Here is an 18,394-nt window from a genome sequence, read left to right as displayed (position 1 = left end):
GGGTTAGGGTTAGGGTTGGGGTTAGTGTTTAGGGTTAGTGTTTAGGGTTGGGGTTAGGTTTAGTTAACCCTAACCCTAACCCCCGTGCTGCTTAACTGTAGTGTGTAGTGCACGGCTGCTGAAGGCAATCCGCGTGCACGCTGTGTAGTCACGTGGTGCCGATTGCAGCCAGCTGATTGGCTGAATGCGCCGCGCCGGAGGCATATTAGCACTAACTGCTTAGGTTAAGCAGCGCTGCTGATTAGAGACACCTGATTGGCTCTTCGGCACCACGTGACTACACAGCGTGCACGCGGATTGCCTTCAGCAGCCGTGCACTACACACTACAGTTAAAGGGGTTGTCCCGCGGCAGCAAGTGGGTCTATACACTTCTGTATGGCCATATTAATGCACTTTGTAATGTACATTGTGCATTAATTATGAGCCATACAGAAGTTATCAAAAGTTTTTCACTTACCTGCTCCGTTGCTGGCGTCCTCGTCTCCATGGAGCCGTCTAATTTCAGCGTCTAATCGCCCGATTAGACGCGCTTGCGCAGTCCGGTCTTCTCCCTTCTGAATGGGGCCGCTCGTGCCGGAGAGCTGCTCCTCGTAGCTCCGCCCCGTCACGTGTGCCGATTCCAGCCAATCAGGAGGCTGGAATCGGCAATGGAACGCACAGAGCCCACGGTGCATCGTGGGTGAAGATCCCGGCGGCCATCTTCGCAAGGTAAGTAAGAAGTCACCGGAGCGCGGGGATTCGGGTAAGTACTATCCGTTTTTTTTTTAAACCCCTGCATCGAGTTTGTCTCGCGCCGAACGGGGGGGGCTACTGAAAAAAAAAAAAAAACCGTTTCGGCGCGGGCCAACCCCTTTAAGCAGACGTGCACTACACACTACACTTAAGCAACACGGGTTTAGGGTTAGTTTGAGGGTTTAGGGTTAGTGTTTAGGGTTAGGTTTAGCTAACCCTAACCCTAACCCTAAACCGTAACCCTAAACCCGTGTTGCTTAAGTGTAGTGTGTAGTGCACGTCTGCTTAACTGTAGTGTGTAGTGCACGGCTGCTGAAGGCAATGCGCGTGCACGCTGTGTAGTCACGTGGTGCCGAAGAGCCAATCAGGTGTCTCTAATCAGCAGCGCTGCTTAACCTAAGCAGTTAGTGCTAATATGCGCGCCGGAGAACTGCGGCTGAAAAGGGAAATATGCCCCCCCGTCCCGCCGCCTGGTGGGCGCAGACATGACAGCCCGCACACCACCCACCAGGTGGGCGCAGACATGACTGCAGCGCCTCCCACCTCCCGGCTGACAGCCTCCACACCCGCCGCTCTGACGTCACCACGGTAGGCTGTGGTCGGCGCGCTGCGCATGCGTGGGGGACGTCACCGGCCAGACGTTGAACGAGAACCCTCGAGAGAGAGAAGGGATACCGGGGTGGCACCGAGTGAGGAGGTAGGTCAGCGCCTCGTACTTCGGACAGAGCGGGCGTCCCGGAGCTGCGGACACACTGGCCAGCTGGCGGGCGAACGGGGGAGTAGGAGGAAAGGTGACAGCGCAGAGTTCCGTCGCCTCCCCGCACGTTGTACCGTGTCACCCCGGTGTGTGGCCGGTCACCTCATGACATGTACCCCCGTGCTGCCCCCTGTGCAGAGGGGCTTGTTTTAGCACTCTGCCTGTCCTGACATGTTGTGGGCACAGGTGATGTCACTGGGGTGAGTGACATCACAGCGGGGGGCTGTTACCAGTAGTTGTCGTGTGAACATCTGCCGTTTGTGCGCTTTTACACAAAGCAATTCTTCACTTGTTCAGTATCACCATCACTTAACAAAAAGGTTGCTTGTGTGTCCACGGGCCGAGACGCCAAAAGGGGGCCGAGACGCCAAAAGGGGGCCGAGACGCCAAAAGGGGCCGAGACATCAGAAGTGGTCAGTTTGGGGGACGGCGGCGAGTTACTAATTACTCGGGGAGAAGGAGGGGTGCGAGATGCCACCTCATTGGGGTGTGAGTCTCTGACGGGCGTGTATGTTAATGTTTGACCCCTCCCGGACTTGCAGCCATTGGTGGAGTCCACGTAAATACGTGCCAGCGGTCTCTTGTAGGACTTCACCCCAGCAAACACCCGACACAACCAGTGCTCACTGCTCCCCCGACCCCGGGGTGCCGCTCCCCCAGACCCCGGGGTGCCGCTTCCACAACCTACCTGCTCTGTTGTTGCTCCATCTGTAAGGGTCCGCTCACACTGTAAAACTCACCGCACAATTTTGCCTTAAAAACCAGATTAAAATCTGCATATTTCTGGTGCGGTTTTGCGTTGGTGAGCCCGTGGAATCTGCCCTGTCCGTGGGACCTCACTACTTCACACCGGAATGTGGCGCTCTATGTTAGGGTTCCGCCCGTGGAATCTGCCCTGTCCGTGGGACTTCACACCGGAATGTGGCGCTCTATGTTAGGGTTCCGCCCGTGGATTCACCACTGACAGCCGCACATCCACAGCGCAGAGCTGCAGTTTGGGGCGCGGTTTATGGAATTCAGTGGAAAGTTCATCCGTGTGACACATGTGGCTTCCAGCAGTGGATTGCCCACTTATATAAACTCTGTTATGGACAATTGTATCCTGTGAGACCGGTCATAGAAGGCAATCACACAGTTACTGGTGATTGTAAAGTGTCCTCCCTAGCGCCCCCGACAGGGAAAACTATGCATTACACAGTTGATCTTGGGTTACTCCAGATAGTAATGGAAGAACTTCATCGTTTAGACCTGGTCGGGCCTCTGCTCTTGGTACTTGTGTGTCCGTGTAGATACATGTGTTTCCTGGATGGATATAAGCCATGGTCTCCCTACAGTGTCTGTGTTAGTCCATTTATAACTACCCAGAGAAGCTGCTTCTGAGCACTAAACCCATGGCTGTGGCGCCCCCTCCTGGGCATCTACTACATGAGCGTTGATCTGAGTACAGTACTACGTTGGGGAAACACGGCAGCTCTTCCCACAACATTATACAGACCAGCAATAAGGAAGCAGCTTCAAGGAATCCCGGACAGAAAGTAAATGGACACATACTGCATACTTTCTTGCATGTGCTTGGAAGACACAGCTCGGTATTCCCCAGTGTGAATCCATATATTATGTGCGTATAAATACACTTGTGATACGCAGCGTCAATATGGCTGTATGACTGACTTTTGTACTTAATTGTTTTTTAGCCAAAGCTAGAAGTGAATCCGACAGAACGGAGAAGAGTAAGACCTCCTTTTCTTTCTCCCATTTTTTTTTTTCTTTTAAAAACTTTTTTCCCCCAAAAAAATGTGTGGCAGGCATCAATGTTCATCACTAAGTAGGTCGATGCCGAGGTTTTCAGAAGGCAGACCGTCAGCAATCGCCAGAGAAAGGCACACAGCTATGTTCTCATTGGCGGTACACCGCAGTACACTCCACTGTAGCCTATAAGAAGAACTTCACCCCACATTACTCTTACTCATAATACTGTGGCATAGTTGGAGGGGTGTTCCAAAAAATTATGTAAGGTTAAAACAAAGAGAAATTGAACTCCCAGTGGTTGGTCTTCCAGCACTGCTGCCCCGGTACCCACTGCACAGAACCCAGAAGAAGCAGCGGGCAGTGATGTGCCATTCATTGTACACATGACCATCAGCTACTCACAGACTTCAGTGGCCATAGAACAATCGCTACTCAAGCCTGTGACTGGCTGAGTGGTCATGTTCACAATGATTAGCACGTGACCACTCGCCGCAGGCCCTGGATAGTGGGCATTGGCGCTGGACGGGGAGCTGTCAGGATAGGTGTGTATTCACTCGGAGCGCCTCGCCTATTGTTTTCAGTGGGACGTTAAAAGACGTGGCATGGCACTCGCATGCTGTGTGATGTCTATGCGAGGGCAATGTGATTGATGTTCTTCTTCAAATCTTACTATGCGCATGAAAATTTCACAAAAGCAATGTGATTTAGAATAAAAAACGCTTTGCATCGCCGTGAAAAACACACATTGGCAAGCACAATGTCAGATCGAATCTCTCGACCCGATATTGCACTCGCATGTGTGATTGTAACATGAGGAAACAAGCAGTAGGTACTGAGTGCTCCAATCTGCAGAAAGTATATTGTAAGTGGGGACTGGCATGTCCCCCTCTGGTTTCTGTCTTGTCCTGAGATGCCCTCTTGGATTTTCTTATTCGCTAAAACAGTAGCACCCGGTAAGTGGCCCCCAAGTTATGCCCACGAGTTGGCGGAATATAAAGGGGTTTTGTGGTTTCAGCAAAACAAGTTATTCTTTGTATGATGAAAAGTGATGCAATTTTTGACGATTCCTAAGGCCGTTCTCACACGACGAGATGCACAAGCCTCGCACGAATATGAACACCATTCTTTTGAATGGAGTCATATACATGAGTGATGTTTTGCCGCACCGCGGTGCACAGAAAATTGTGACATGTCCAAACTTAGTATGTTCCTTGGAACGCATCGCTTATTGATTTCAATTGGGCTTTTAACCCCTTAACGACCAGCCCATAGCCTTTTTACGTTCTGCCCAAGTGGGCTTTATTCTCTGAGGACGTAAAAACATGCGTCCTACAGAGAATAAAGCCCGTGGGCTATGGACGTGACAGCTCTATGCTGTCGGTGCCCGCAGGTAGTCGACAGCATGGAGCTGTCATCCCGGGCTACAGGCAGTCGTCCCCCCCGGCATTGCGATCAACGCTATCCAATGGATAGCGCCGATTGCAATAAAGTTTAAAAAAAAGTAAAAGATTCAGCTGCCCTGATGGATCCGATCCATCAGGGCAGCTGAAAATACTCACCCGGCTTCCCCGATGTCTGCCACAGGTAAAACGGTCCTTTGGGACCCGGCGCTTCTGCGCATGCGCGCCAGACGAATGACGTCACGCGCATGCTCAGAAGACTGGGAACCCCGAGGAGTTTAAAATTTCCTGGTTCCCGGCTTCTGAAGGCAGCCGGGAACCAGGAGATGTCCCCGGGGACCGCGGCGACCGGTTCCCGGGCCCGCGATCGCCGCTATCCAGTGGAGTTAAAAAGTTAAAAAAAAGTAAAATAAAGTTAATTTCACCTCCCCTCATGGATTGGATCCATGAGGGGAGGTGAAAATAGTCTCCCCCGGTCCTCAGCGGCGTCCCGGTCTACCGAGACCTGAGTCCCCTTCTGCGCATACGCGCCCGATCATTGACATCAGGCGCGTGCACAGAGGGGCTCAGGACCCGGGAAATTTAAGATCCCTCTGCTCCTGGCTGCCATGTGTAGCCAGGAGCAGAGGGGTGTCACTGCAGAGATGATCACTGTTATCCAATGGATAACAGTGATCATTTAAAGTAAAAAAAAGTGTTAAAAAGTAATTTAAAAAAAGTTTGAAAAAGTAAAAAGAAAAAGTTGAAACCGCTTATATTTCATTTCCCCTCACGGATCATATCCGTGAGGGAGGATGAAATTACATACCTAAGGCCCCCCCGGATGTATCCGCGGACCTTACCACAGCTTCTGCGTATGCGGCATCGCCAAAGCAACAGACGGATGCGCAAAAGCTGTGGATTGCCAGGATAACTTAAAATCTCCTTGCTCTTGGCTACAAAACTTAGCCAAGAGCCTGGAAATTTCACGGGGGCCGCGGTGAGCGGTTCCTGATCACGTGTTCGCCGTTATCCAATGGATAATGGCGATCACGTAAAAGTTAAAAAAAAAAGTTAGTTTCATCTCCCCTCACCAATGCGATCGGTAAGATGAGATGAAACTTTTTACCGGAGGCCTCCGTATTTGTACCCCGACGCGATCCTCATCTGTGAACTTACCCGGATTCTGCACATGCGATCGCCGGCAAAATACCGGACACATGCGCAGGAGTCGGGGAGCCCAGGAAACTTAAAATCTCCTCGCCGAGAGCCTGGAGCAGTGACGGGTGGCCTCGTTGAGCGGTCACCGGTCACGTGATAAAAAGTAGCGATCTAACATAGGTCGGTCTCACATGACCGGATAGGAATTACGGATTCCGCATGCGTCTGATCCGCGGTATTACGCAGATCAATCGCATTGGATTACACAATTCCGCTCACATTAGCGGGTCGGAATTGTGTAATCCACTCGCAGAAAAGAGAACGCAGCAGGTTCTATTTTACCGCGGCTATCCACAACATAGAGCCCATTGTGCTCCATGGTCGTGGATATACCCGCAGCCCATACGCAACTACATTGTATACGATAGTGGATACATAGGGATCCGGACACGTTAGATGAATTTTCTTTGCTTTATTTTCTGCTTGAGCTTGTTCAATCAGGTACATGGTACAACAAGAACGCGTTTCGGCGTAATGCCTTGTTCACCTCAATGTATGTTGCATAGTTTACTGATTTATAGATTAAAAACAATTACTACTGATTCAAACTACCTGATATATTAACTCCTTCATTACATCTGGTTTGCTACCGGTTCTCCTCCCTCAGAACCTGCCGCTTAAACCTTACTAAGTAATTGACCCTTGCAGATCATTATATGTCAAATACAAAACCCTTGTAGCACTTATAGACCTTACATTAATACAATCATATTATGCACCAAAAATCCTTGTTAAATTATACTATAATATCCATTCCTCATTGGTTGTGACAGAAAACACATTATGGAATGTTTACTGTGTATGAGAACAATTGAACCATCACTGACACTTATACAATAAACTATTGCAATAAAGAATATATATGTAGCACATTAGTATAAGTATTAGATTGCACACTGTCATAATAATAACTAACAGATTGAAAGAAAGAGGATACAAAAAAAGTCTCCTTGAGAAAGCGTCCCGTAAAATGGAAAAAAAACATAGAAATCAATTGTTAGAAGATCCACATAATAAAAATAGAAGTGGAGACAATCCACCAGTGTTCTCTACAAGGTTCAGGGAACAGTTTTATAACATCAAAAAAATATTTGTGAAATATTTGACTGTACTGTATCAAGATAGACTAACTAGAGATATTCTAGACAGGGGGGTAAGAGTAGTAGCTAAAAGAGGCAGAAATCTACCGTATATACCGGCGTATAAGACGACTTTTGAACCCCGAAAAATCTGCTCTGCAGTCGGGGGTCGTCTTATGCGCCGGTAATACAAAAAAAAAAAAAGTGTAAAAAAAAAAAAATTTATTACTCACCTCCCACGGCGTTCTGTCGCGCTCCGGCAGGATGTCGCTCGCTCCGGCAGGCTGTCGCTCGCTCCTCGTCCCCGACGCAGCATAGCTTTCTGAATGCGGGGCTTGAAATCCCCGCTTCCAGAAAGCTAATACACACGCCGGCAGCCATGACAGCATTGAATGGCTGTGATTGGCTAAAGCACACGTGGCTTCAGCCAATCACACTATTCAATGACATCATTGAATGGCTGTGATTGGCTGAAGGCGCACGTGTTAGCAATCACACCCATTCAATGATGTCATTGAATAGTGTGATTGGCTGAAGCCACGTGTGCTTTAGCCAATCACAGCCATTCAATGATGTCATGGCTGCCGGCGTGTGTATTAGCTTTCTGGAAGCTGGGATTTCAAGCCCCGCATTCAGAAAGCTATGCTGCGCCGGGGACGAGGAGCGAGCGACATCCTGCCGGAGCGAGCGACATCCTGCCGGAGCGAGCGACATCCTGCCGGAGCGAGCGACATCCTGCCGGAGCGCGACAGAATGCCGTGGGAGGTGAGTAATGAATTTATTTTTTTTTCTCCACTGTATACCGGCGTATAAGGTGACAGTTGGGGGGTCGTCTTATACGCCCCGTCGCCTTATACGCCGGTATATACGGTATATGACACGCTATCTCCTAGTTCTTTCTCCTCTAAAATTATTAGTACCAACAAAAACTGGTTAACACATAATGGATTTGTAAAATGTGGCAGTGCTAAATGCAGTACATGCAGATACGCTCACAAATGTAATAGTTTCTGTGATCGCTCTGGGGTAAAACATTTCCAGATAAAGGGATACATGAATTGCAATTCCTTTAACATAATCTATATGGTAATGTGCACAGAATGTAAACTCATGTATGTAGGTTGTACCATACGTAAACTACGGACGCGCATGACGGAACATATTAGAAATGTGGAAAAGGACAACAAAAACCATTCAGGAGTAGCGAAACCCTTCATAGAAGTCCATGGTGGGAGTATGGAAAATCGGATATATTTTGGAATAGAAAAGATAACTAAACAAAGAAAACAAAAAGTGGATCGCTCAGCAGTACTTTAACGGGAAGGTTATTGGATACTCACCTTAAATACCAGGCAACCAGAGGGGTTAAATATAAAAACAGATCTATTATACTTGTATTGAGGCTGGTTGCAGATTTTTGATTGTAAACTAATAGAATGATCAGTGCACCGCACACTAAAAGGCTAACAATATATTAAATATTATAAATGTGATAGGTCTCCTCTAGAGATGAGCGAACGTACTCGGTAAAGCACTACTCGTCCGAGTAATGTGCTTTATCCGAGTACCTCCCCGCTCGTCCTGAAAGATTCGGGTGCCGGCACGGAGCGGGGAGCTGCAGGGGAGAGCGGGGAGGAACGGAGGGGAGATCTTTCTCTCCCTCTCTCCCGCCCGCTCTCCCCTGCTCCCCGCTGCAACTCACCTGTCAGCAGCGGCGCTCCCCGAATCTTTAGACCCGAGCACAGCGATACTCGGATAAAGCACATTACTCGAGCGAGTAGTGCTTATCCAAGTACGTTCGCTCATCTCTAATCTCCTCACACGCAGTCCACACGTAGTTTATATACTATCACAAATATGGTCCTAGTGTGTTCAATACTTAGCCATCATTAAACGAAATATCCATTTATAATATATAAACATGGAAATAACTCAGTCAAAAGAGATTCTAGGACTGTTTTATTTCCAATAGGTCTTTATGCGATTCCAGTACGATAACATTGCGGTTGTGACATGATAAACATTAAAAAATGAATATTCACTTATATATCATGATATTAAGTTGGTTTCAGAATAAATTCTAAGAATTGTCGTTTTCATGCGGTTTTCATGCGATTACGATGCGATTGCATTAATTGCATTATAGTTCTAGTACAATAGGCGTTAAACCAGCTGGAGTAAATGTTTTTCTAGGAACTGAATCACGAAAACCTTTTTAGAAAGAATTCTGAACATTTTCCCTCTCTTGCGTTTCTCATGTGATTACATTGCGGTTATGACATAATAAGCATGCAATTAGCAGTGAATAAATGTCTTCTTACGAATTAGATATTAAAGGGGTTGTCCCGCGGCAGCAAGTGGGTCTATACACTTCTGTATGGCCATATTAATGCACTTTGTAATGTACATTGTGCATTAATTATGAGCCATACAGAAGTTATAAGAAGTTTTTCACTTACCTGCTCCGTTGCTAGCGTCCTCGTTCCCATGGAGCCGACTAATTTTCGCCGTCTAATGGCCAAATTAGCCGCGCTTGCGCAGTCTGGGTCGTCTTCTTTCCTCAATGGGGCTCCGTGTAGCTCCGCCCCGTCACGTGCCGATTCCAGCCAATCAGGAGGCTGGAATCGGCAATGGACCGCACAGAAGCCCTGCGGTCCACCGAGGGAGAAGATGCCGGCGGCCATCTTCAGCAGGTAAGTAAGAAGTCACCAGAGCGCGGGGATTCAGGTAACCACTCTCCGGTGTTCTTTTTTAACCCCTGCATCGGGGCTGTCTCGCGCCAAACGGGGGGGGTGTTTGAAAAAAAAACAAAAAACCCGTTTCGGCGCGGGACAACCCCTTTAAGATAGCTTTAGGGAAGGATTTCAGAATTTTTTACTTTCATGCGGTTTTTGTGCGGTCTAATTGCGGTTACAGTTTAATGCATGTAAAACCAACTGTAACTGAGTGTCCATTTATAAACCATATGGTGTTAGTCTTAGAGGATATTGGAAGAGTTTTCACCTTCGTGGGTCTCCTATGTGGCTATAATGTGACCATATTATCACAGTGTGCAATCTAATACTTATACTAATGTGCTACATATATATTTCTTTATTGCACTAGTTTATTGTATAAGTCTGTCAGTGATGGTTCAATTGTTCTCATACACAGTAAACATTCCATAATGTGTTTTTTGTCACAACCAATGATGAATGGATATTATAGTATAATTTAACAAGGATTTTTGGTGCATAATATGATTGTATTAATGTAGGGTCTATAAGTGCTACAAGGGTTTTGTATTGGACATATAATGATCTGCAAGGGTCAATTACTTAGTAAGGTTTAAGCGGCAGGTTCTGAGGGAGGAGAACCGGTAGCAAACCAGATGTAATGAAGGAGTTAATATATCAGGTAGTTTGAATCAGTAGTAATTGTTTTTAATCTATAAATCAGTAAACTATGCAACATACATTGAGGTGAACAAGGCATTACGCCGAAACGCGTTCTTGTTGTACCATGTACCTGATTGAACAAGCTCAAGCAGAAAATAAAGCAAATTCATCTAACGTGTCCGGATCCCTATGTATCCACTGTCATGTGAACAAGCCATAGGACCGAAGGGCAGAGCGGATTTAATTTGGATTTTCTCTGCACACAGACTACAAGCACCGCAAGCACCTAAGGGAGGTGAGATAACTTCTTATTATTGCAAGAAATACCTTGTATACGGGCTGCGGGTACCCGTGTCAGCGCTAAGCGACGGTGCGGGAAATACAAACAAAAAGAAAAGATTGGGCTGCGAATGACCGCCCGTGTGAGTAGGCAGTTATGCGCAGTACATTACGCGGCAGTGCGCAGGGTCACAGCCGGGCTCACAGCTGGGATCCGCTGCGGGCCTCCGCAAGCGAATTCCACCTACGGCTGCGTGAGCCCGGCGTTATTCAGACTGCTACCTGTAATACGTATTTTACAAGAAGCCCCGGGAACGCTTGCTTTCCTGCACTTCCAGGAGCAGCTTGTTGAGCGTCTTCTATGCGAGACCGCCGCACTTCCGCAAGCTTACGAAGACTCACGAAACGCTACTTTTTACACCCCATGCCCGCCACTGAGGTCAAGAAATGACCCCCAAAAAGCATGAGAGAAGGGGGGGATACCGGTTTTATTGCCCCATGTACCCATCCCAACCAGCCTCCGTAATAACCCCTGTCTTCGGAAATACAACACAGTTCACATTATTACTTTTATCTAAGATTTGGGGAAAGCCGAAAAGGGCGCGGAGTGGGGGGGGGGGCAATATTTTTAGGGAGTCAATTTTTATTCCGTACAAATGAGCAATGGGGCTTGGAATTTATTCAGTTGTGCCCTGCAATCCAACGGGTGTTCCCTCCATTACAGGCCTTGCCATGGGCCCTGTAAGTAGATTAGGGCCACAATGGATATGTTTCTGAACTCGGGACAAACGGGGGGGATCCTTTTGGGGGTGAATGTCTTCATTCCTATGTACACTGTACAAAAAAACTTTTTAAATTGAAAAAAATTCTCAAAAAATTGAAAATCGTAATTTTTTTCCTTCTGCTTTGATAAGATTCAGTCAAATACTGTGGGATCAAAATACGCAGTATAACCCTAGATGAATTTGTTAAGGGGTCTAGTTTTCAAAATGGGGTCATTTGAGGGGGTTCCTTATTGTTTTGGCCACTCAATGGCTCTATAAGTGGGCAATGGGGCCTGGAATGTATTCAGTTGTACCCTGAAATCCAACGGTTATTCCTTTCATTATAGGCCTTGCCATGTGTCCTGTAAGTAGATTAGGGCCACAATGGGTATGTTTCTGAACACGGGACAAACAGGGGTATCCATTTTGGGGTAAAAGTCTTCATTTATACATGTGCTGTACAAAAAAAGCTGTTTTTAAATTGATGCAATAGCCCAAAAAAAATGAAAATCGTATTTTTTTTTCCTACTGCTTTGCTTAGATCTATTCAAACACTGTACGGTTAAAATACACAGTACACCCCTAGATAAATTCGTTAAGTGGTCTAGCTTTCAAAATGAGGTCATTTGTGGGGGTTCTCTATAGTTTTGGGCGCTCAAGAACTCTACAAGTGTGCTATGGGGCATAAAAGGCCTTCAAGCAAAATTTATGTTCTAAAAGCCACCGACTGCTCCTTTCATTTTGTGCCCCGTTGTGCATGCGGACATAAGATTAGGGCCACAATGGGTATATTTATGAAAACAGCACAAACAGGGGTATACATTTTGGGGTGCAAGTCTTCATTTACATGTGTGCTGTACAAAAAAGCTGTTTTTAAAGTGGCAGAATTGCCAAAAATTGAAAATCACAATTTTTTCCTTTTGCTTTGCTTGAATTCATTCAAAAACTGTGGCATCAAAATACGCAGTACACCCCTAGATAAATTCGTTAAGGGGTCTAGTTTTCAAAATGGGGTCATTTGTGGGGGTTCTCTATTGTTTTGGGCACTCAAGAACTCTACATGTGTGCTATGGGGCCTAAAACGCATTCAAGCAAAATTTCTGTTCTGAAAGACACTGACTACTCCTTTCATTTTGGGCCCCATTGTGCATCCGGACAGAAGATTAGGGCCACAATGGGTATGTTTCTGAGCACAGGACAAACAGGGGTATCCATTTTGGGGTGCAAGTTTTCATTTATATGTGTGCTGTACAAAAAAAGCTTTTTTTTTTAAATGACAGAATTGCCAAAAAAATGAAAATCCCAATCTTTTGCTTTGCTTGAATTCATTCAAAAACCGTGGTGTCAAAATGGGCAGTACACCCCTAGATAAATTCGTTAAGGGGTCTAGTTTTCAAAATGGGGGTCATGGGGTTTTCTATGTTTTTGGGCGCTCAAGAACTCTACATGTGTGCTATGGGGCCTAAAACGCCTTCAAGCAAAATTTCTGTTCTGAAAGACACTGACTACTCCTTTCATTTTGGGCCCCGTTGTGGACTCAGATATAACATTAGAGGGCCACATTGGGTATATTTTTGAACACAGGACAAACGGGGGGATCCATTTTGGGGTGTAAATCCTCATTTTCATGTACACTATAGAAAAAAAATATGGCTTTAAAATGACATATTTGCAAAAATATGAAATTTTTATTTTTCTCCTCTAAATTGAATTAATTCCTGAAAAAAAAAAAGTGGAGTCAAAAGGGGTGTAGTTTTTAAAATAGGGTCATTTGTGGGGGTATCTATTATTCTGACACTAATGAGCCTTTGTAATCTTGGCTTGGTGCAGGAAAACAAAGTGTTCCTCAAAATGCTGAAAAGTAATGTTAAATTTGTACGTCTCCTAAATCAGTGTTCCCTAACTCCAGTCCTCAGAGACCGCCAACAGGTCATGTTTTCTGGATTTCCTTAGTATTGCACAGGTGATGTAATTATTGTCAGTGCCTCAGACATTGCCACAGGTGTTCTTACCATGGGATATCCTGAAAACATGGCCTGTTGGTGGTCCCTGAGGACTGGAGTTGGGGACCCCTGCCCTAAATGGTTAAAAAAACATAAAGGTTTTCAAATGTGCGTTCAGAATAAAGTAAATAGATGGAAATATATATCTTAGCAAAAGTTTGCAAAGTATGTTTGCACATATTTGATATATTACAATTGAAAATGTGAAAAAACAATATTTTTTTCAAAATTTTCCCAATATTGGCACTTTAAATATATATACACAAATTCTATTGGACTATTTTCATCACCTAAATGAAGTACAACATGTGGCGAAAAAACAATGTCAGAATCACTTGGATATGCAAAACCTTTACGGAGCTATTCTATGTTAAAGTACACATGTCAGATTTCCAAAATTTGGCCTGGTCATTAAGGCGCAAACAGGCTCGGTCACTAAGGGGTTAATGCCTCTTATTGATCTTGCATGAAATCAATTGGAAACCATTCCATTTCTCTATCGTGCCTGAAACTGGTACAAGGGGATTGGTACTTCACAGATGTCCAGTGTTCTTGCCATAAAAACAACTTGCATCCACAGCTAAGGGCTCCTGCCCTTGGACAGATATTTGCTGCGATACCTGCAGCGGGCGTCCGCACCGTGGATCCGCCCTAAATAGCGCCCATAGCATGCTATGGGTAATTGATTCTTCCTGCAGATGTGCGGAAACCAATTGTGATTTCTGTAAGCGGAGGAAAAATCGCAGCAGTCTCCATTTTTTTTTTTTTTTTTTTTTTTTTTGTGGATTCCACGTGGACGGCTTCCATTGAAGTCAATGGAAGCCATCACATTGTGGAAAGGTCGCGGATTCCACATCATTACTAGGTGGTAATTCGGGAAAAATAGGAATTTAAAAAGAAAATCTGTACTGTGCATGCCCGACGGCTCACCATGCGGATCAACCGCAATGCAGAAGAAAATGAAAGCAAGCAGGTATGCTTGGATTCCGTTCAAGATTCCACATGCGGAATCCGGCTCTGTAGTGTACAGAGGGCCTAAATCGCGCTTGCTTGTGTGTGGGTAGCCTAAAGAGAATTGTTTTATAAAGTTTTAGTATTTTAGTGACTTGTCAGAACGTTTTTTTCTGTGGTCGTCCAGGTGCTGAAAACCCACTAAGTAAAACCACGTGTTCACGGAGTTTTGCAGTGAATTACAGTGTGGCTTCGCCGTCGATGTGAGCCCCTCATTTGAAGGGGTGAAATCTGCAGTGAATATACGCATTTGACAAATCTAAAATCTGCTCTGTATTAGTGTATCTTGACGCCACCAGGAATTCCTGGTGGAGTCAAGATTGATGGGGTTGACGCCCCCTGTACCTAATTGGCTGCACAGCAGCTTGCCACATAGCTCCTGGAAGGGCACTACAATTTGGCTGAAACGCCTTATACAAACGCTGAGCTGGAACTCCTACGGTGTTCCTGGCCACCAAGGCGCAACCCGCTTTGAGGGGAAAGCGTCCTGAACCGCATTTTGCTGCGCCGCTGTCGGCGCTCCACAACAGCCACCCCTAACCGCAACTTCCACATACCGGCGCCTGCAGTGAGCCGACAGGCCCAGGGGGAGTCACAGTGCTATACGGCTTAACTGCACAGAGGGCCAAGTGCCAGTGTGGGGGAGCGGGGGCACGTATGTGCATTCCCGGTGGCGGCGGCGAAGAAGCGTTCAGGGCGCCATGTGTCACCAGGAGAGGAACGTCCACGGCGATGACAGTGCCAGCGGCGGACCGCACCCGATGAGCGTGGGAGCTGTGAGCGGGGGAATGGGCAACACGGAACTGGAGGCCGGCAACTGTGAATGGGGGACCTTAGGGTGAGAGTAATTTTTCTTCTTAGGCTTACGTTATTACATGTTAATGCTGCAGTAACATGGCACCATTTACAGCTAGTAATGTAAACCTAAAAACACTTTTGCACATCAAGCACACATCTATCCACAGTGTCCTAGTAGGACCTGCAAGCCTTGGCCCTATCGGGAACTGGAGATGTGAGAGAGGTGTTCCTCCCTGGCTTTCGTTGGCGTCAAGGTACACTAATACCAATCTGCTCCTTGGGTCAATTTTGGCTGCAGATTTGTTTTCCACAACAATGAATGGCTGCCATTTGGTTCATTGGGCGCTGACCAAGCGTCAGCCAAACAGAGGCAGCGCCTCCAGGAGGTGGGGATTTTTCTATCCCCGACCAGAAGAGAACAACAATGCCGGGACCTCAGAGGTCGCATGCATATTCCAAAACCCACAAGCTTTGTCTTGCAATGTCACATGCTACAAAACATCGTTAATGTGAAGGAACCCACAGGAAAGCATGTGCTTCACATACATGCGATTTGTAGCATTTTCGCATCACTAGAAAATCGCGTGACTTTGTCGCCTGTGTGAAGGACGCCTTAGGCTTATATGAGCGGGTCGGGTTCTGAATGCAGGAGGCCCGCAGTGGATTCCGGCTGTGAACCTTGCGTACCTCACCAACCTTTGTTGCGGATGACTGTGGAGGTTCGCCGGCGGTCATGCTCAGTTCAGGGTTTTGTTTTTTTTTTGTATTTCCTGTGCCGTCACTAAGTGATGATGAGGGTACCCACTAACATTGCATATGGGCTGCGAGTCGGTTGCCTCCATTGACCTCAATGTAGGCAGTCTTCGCGTATTCCGTAGTAAAATAGAGCATGCTGCGATTTTTCTTCCCCTCCTTGAATTAGCAATCCATGAGTGTGAAGGAAAAATCGAAAATGCATGTCTTAAGTGCCTTCGTTTTACCGTGGAAAGTCCACGCGAACGCCAGTCACGGAATCCGCAATACAAATTTGGTCGTGTGAGACGGGTCTTAAAGTTGTTATACAACAGGAAATACTAACTTTGCTTTAAAGGTAAGCTGTCGCCTGAAACACACTTCGATAAGTTCCGGTGCTGTTGGAGGAGCCAAGGGTTGTATTATACTGACCTGTGACGGACGTGGTGCAGTGACACTGCAGTGGGTTATTGATTTGGAACCCGTCTACTTTCTTGTGCGTTTCTTTTAACACTTGATGTAAGAAGTACTTGTGTATTAGAGAATTACATGACGTGTGACCCACTGTGAGATCTCCGGGGTCCGGTGTATGACGTGTGACCCACTGTGAGATCTCCGGGGTCCGGTGTATGACGTGTGACCCACTGTGAGATCTTCGGGGTCCGGTGTATGACGTGTGACCCACTGTGAGATCTTCGGGGTCCGGTGTATGACGTGTGACCCACTGTGAGATCTTCTGGGGTCTGGTGTATGACGTGTGACCCACTGTGAGATCTTCGGGGTCCGGTGTATGACGTGTGACCAACTGTGAGATCTTCGGGGGTCCGGTGTATGACGTGTGACCCACTGTGAGATCTTCGGGGGTCCGGTGTATGACGTGTGACCCACTGTGAGATCTTCGGGGGTCCGGTGTATGACGTGTGACCCACTGTGAGATCTTCGGGGGTCCGGTGTATGACGTGTGACCCACTGTGAGATCTTCGGGGGTCCGGTGTATGACGTGTGACCCACTGTGAGATCTTCGGGGGTCCGGTGTATGACGTGTGACCCACTGTGAGATCTTCGGGGGTCCGGTGTATGACGTGTGACCCACTGTGAGATCTTCGGGGGTCCGGTGTATGACGCGTGACCCACTGTGAGATCTTCGGGGGTCCGGTGTATGACGCGTGACCCACTGTGAGATCTTCGGGGGTCCGGTGTATGACGCGTGACCCACTGTGAGATCTTCGGGGGTCCGGTGTATGACGCGTGACCCACTGTGAGATCTTCGGGGGTCCGGTGTATGACGCGTGACCCACTGTGAGATCTTCGGGGGTCCGGTGTATGACGCGTGACCCACTGTGAGATCTTCGGGGGTCCGGTGTATGACGCGTGACCCACTGTGAGATCTTCGGGGGTCCGGTGTATGACGCGTGACCCACTGTGAGATCTTCGGGGGTCCGGTGTATGACGCGTGACCCACTGTGAGATCTTCGGGGGTCCGGTGTATGACGCGTGACCCACTGTGAGATCTTCGGGGGTCCGGTGTATGACGCGTGACCCACTGTGAGATCTTCGGGGGTCCGGTGTATGACGCGTGACCCACTGTGAGATCTTCGGGGGTCCGGTGTATGACGCGTGACCCACTGTGAGATCTTCGGGGGTCCGGTGTATGACGCGTGACCCACTGTGAGATCTTCGGGGGTCCGGTGTATGACGCGTGACCCACTGTGAGATCTTCGGGGGTCCGGTGTATGACGCGTGACCCACTGTGAGATCTTCTGGGGTCCGGTGTATGACGCGTGACCCACTGTGAGATCTTCGGGGGTCCGGTGTATGACGCGTGACCCACTGTGAGATCTTCGGGGGTCCGGTGTATGACGCGTGACCCACTGTGAGATCTTCGGGGGTCCGGTGTATGACGCGTGACCCACTGTGAGATCTTCGGGGGTCCGGTGTATGACGCGTGACCCTCTGTGAGATCTTCGGGGGTCCGGTGTATGACGCGTGACCCTCTGTGAGATCTTCGGGGGTCCGGTGTATGACGCGTGACCCTCTGTGAGATCTTCGGGGGTCCGGTGTATGACGCGTGACCCACTGTGAGATCTTCGGGGGTCCGGTGTATGACGCGTGACCCACTGTGAGATCTTCTGGGGTCCGGTGTATGACGCGTGACCCACTGTGAGATCTTCTGGGGTCCGGTGTATGACGCGTGACCCACTGTGAGATCTTCTGGGGTCCGGTGTATGACGCGTGACCCACTGTGAGATCTTCTGGGGTCCGGTGTATGACGCGTGACCCACTGTGAGATCTTCTGGGGTCCGGTGTATGACGCGTGACCCACTGTGAGATCTTCTGGGGTCCGGTGTATGACGCGTGACCCACTGTGAGATCTTCTGGGGTCCGGTGTATGACGCGTGACCCACTGTGAGATCTTCTGGGGTCCGGTGTATGACGCGTGACCCACTGTGAGATCTTCTGGGGTCCGGTGTATGACGCGTGACCCACTGTGAGATCTTCTGGGGTCCGGTGT

General features: G+C 47.8%; 1 protein-coding gene across 1 annotated transcript in view; it reads left to right on the top strand.

The window, feature by feature from the left end:
- The first annotated feature begins 1,223 nt into the window (after positions 1-1,223).
- The window catches only part of LRRFIP2 (LRR binding FLII interacting protein 2), a 167,875-nt gene continuing 150,704 nt past the window's right edge, over positions 1,224-18,394 (top strand). Inside the window, exon 1 of the mRNA XM_066585337.1 lies at positions 1,224-1,430. The gene's annotated coding sequence lies outside the window, so the exon portion shown is untranslated. The remainder of the gene's footprint in view (positions 1,431-18,394) is intronic.

This window comes from Eleutherodactylus coqui, chromosome 12 (assembly GCF_035609145.1).
Source record: "Eleutherodactylus coqui strain aEleCoq1 chromosome 12, aEleCoq1.hap1, whole genome shotgun sequence".
Taxonomy (NCBI): domain Eukaryota; kingdom Metazoa; phylum Chordata; class Amphibia; order Anura; family Eleutherodactylidae; genus Eleutherodactylus; species Eleutherodactylus coqui.
This window is presented reverse-complemented; position numbering and strand designations above follow the sequence as displayed.